Here is an 816-nt window from a genome sequence, read left to right as displayed (position 1 = left end):
TGCCTTTAGCTGAAGAGCACAGGGACAGCGCCCAAGCCCAGAGTTCAGGTCTCACGACCACCCAAAAAATAAAAAAAAAAAAAGGCTAGTACTCTAACACTTGAGCCACAGTGCCACTTCCGGCTTTTTCTGCTTATGTGGGGCTGAGGAATTGAACCCAGGGCCTCATGCATGCAAGGCAAGCACTCTACCACTGAGCCACCTTCCCAGCCCTGCCTTACCTATTTCTTAACTAGGAAACTTTTATTCGCCCTCTGCCCCCCATATCCTCAGCCCATATCCTCAGGTCCCTTCCAGAGGCCAGGCCATCTCCCCCCCACCTCCTGCCCTATCTGCAGAGCCGTTTAAAGTCAAACACATTCTTTGTGGAAAGTTGTCCCTTCTGTGGCCTTGAGCTCTATGCAAGTTTATCAAGAAATCGAGAATTCTGTTATCAACTGCTTTAAGACAAAAAAAAGAAAATAGTAGAATCTGCTCCACCATCTGCACCTTCAACAATTATTATTTTGCCAATCTTGTTTTCACCTAAGATAAAATTCACCTCAGTTCTTGGGGTGCATCTTTTAAAATAAAAGTACAGGGTTCGGGGGTGGGGGTTAGCTCAGTGATAGATAGATTACTTAGCATGAAGGAGAACTTGAGTTCCATCTCCACCACTTCCCCAAACAGGAAAAAGGTCCCTAACCCCCAAATCAAATAAAAAATATGATGCCACCGGCTTAGTAACTTCTCCTTCTTTCTCTGTGTTGAAGGGTGGAGCTTGGGCTCCCCGGTCGCCTTCAGGGGGCCGAGGGGACGCAGGAGAGGTGAGCTGGG

Source organism: Dipodomys ordii, unplaced genomic scaffold, assembly GCF_000151885.1.
Source record: "Dipodomys ordii isolate 6190 unplaced genomic scaffold, Dord_2.0 Scaffold63, whole genome shotgun sequence".
Classification (NCBI taxonomy): Eukaryota; Metazoa; Chordata; class Mammalia; order Rodentia; family Heteromyidae; genus Dipodomys; species Dipodomys ordii.
This window is presented reverse-complemented; position numbering follows the sequence as displayed.